Source organism: Leptodactylus fuscus, chromosome 10, assembly GCF_031893055.1.
Source record: "Leptodactylus fuscus isolate aLepFus1 chromosome 10, aLepFus1.hap2, whole genome shotgun sequence".
NCBI classification, from domain to species: domain Eukaryota; kingdom Metazoa; phylum Chordata; class Amphibia; order Anura; family Leptodactylidae; genus Leptodactylus; species Leptodactylus fuscus.
The window spans coordinates 89,020,259-89,021,702 of record NC_134274.1 but is presented as its reverse complement, the minus strand read 5'-3'; positions in this window follow the sequence as shown (position 1 = coordinate 89,021,702).

The following is a 1,444-nucleotide window of genomic DNA, read 5'->3' as shown; positions in this document are numbered from 1 at the left end:
GAAAGTGCGGGACCTGCAGCTTTAGCCTTCCCCGCCTTCCCGGTCTCTGATTCTCAGGGTCTTGAATACTCTGGACATCTTGTCCAAGGGAAAGATCTCCTTCTCCTCCTCAGTACTTGATGACGATTCCACGTCCCTGAGGCGCAACTTTTCCAGGGGCGGCAGGGACAACTCACAGTCCAGGCGCGGTCTCTTGGCCAGGGAGACGGATTCCATCCTCTTCATGGAGTCCTGGACGTACCCCTTCACCCAGGAAACCATCTCTCGCATGGGAGTTGTTTCAGAGGGGGGGGCTCTGCACCCCTGACAGAATCGGTACTGGGAGTCGTCAGGAGGCGGAACCTTACAGGTAGCGCACGCCAGATGCTCCCCCCCTGGCAGCGCCGCACCTCCCATGAGGCGACCTGAAGCGACCGCTTCAGGCAGCGCTGTGCTAGGGCCCCAGGGAGGGTGACATTTTTGCTGTCCTGGACTGGCTTAGCACCGAGCGGTGGATTGGGGAGGCCCTGTGGATGCAGCGCTGCTCCAGCGGCCTCCCCTCATGCTCAGGCAGAGAGTAGGTCGTCTCCCTGCCTGCTCTCTGCTTGCTAATGCTGCAAAGCCACACCCCCTTTGCTCCGCCACGTCCCCTCGGCTCCGCCCCCCTCCTCCCGCGGCTTTCTGTCATCCGCCTCGGGCGGCGAAAAAGGCAGGTTCACCCCCCGCCCCGTGGCCATGTCCACCAAACCTTAACCAACGAAGCACAGCTTTCCAGGGCAAATGAATGACCGAAGAGCTTCTCCAGTTGATGTGCTTGCAACCGGAGCGACAAGCACTGAATGATGGTCTAGGGGGGACTTTAAATAGGCCAGGGGGCGGGGTTTGTCCGGAGCAATGCCCAAAGGGGGCGGGGCCTGCAAAGGAGGCAATATGAATCTAAAAAAAAAAGAGAGAGGGGGGGATCCAACTCAGGCCTGGGATCCCCAGGAACAGGGAGGACCCCCCCCCCCCCGAATCTCCACGGCAAATGCTCGCGTCTAGGGGTTTCTTCTATGTCCGCCGCGAGACCGCGCACTGCGGTTAGCCGGCGGACCCGAGGAACCTGAGATAGGTTGCTAGGTCTAAAGGTCCTGCGCATCGGGAAGCCCCAGACCCGGCGCGACAGAGCTACAGAAGCGCGCATGAAGCGGAGGGTTCCCCCGCCGGGAAGAAGAAGAAACCTCCTAATGAAAAGAAAAAAATGAAGGTCTTCCGCTGTCAGGTAAGGAAGGGGGAGAGTAGTGGACCCCTATGACAGGTCAGAACCCCTCCTCCCACCTGACCACCTGTCCTGTCCCACAGGAAAGAAAAAAACACAAGGGAGGAGCAGGAGAAGGGAGAAGGCCTCTTATAGGGGACAAAGCTGTTAGGTAATAAAAATTCCACCTGTCCTAACAGCTCATAGGGGCAGAAATACCCCAGTTGA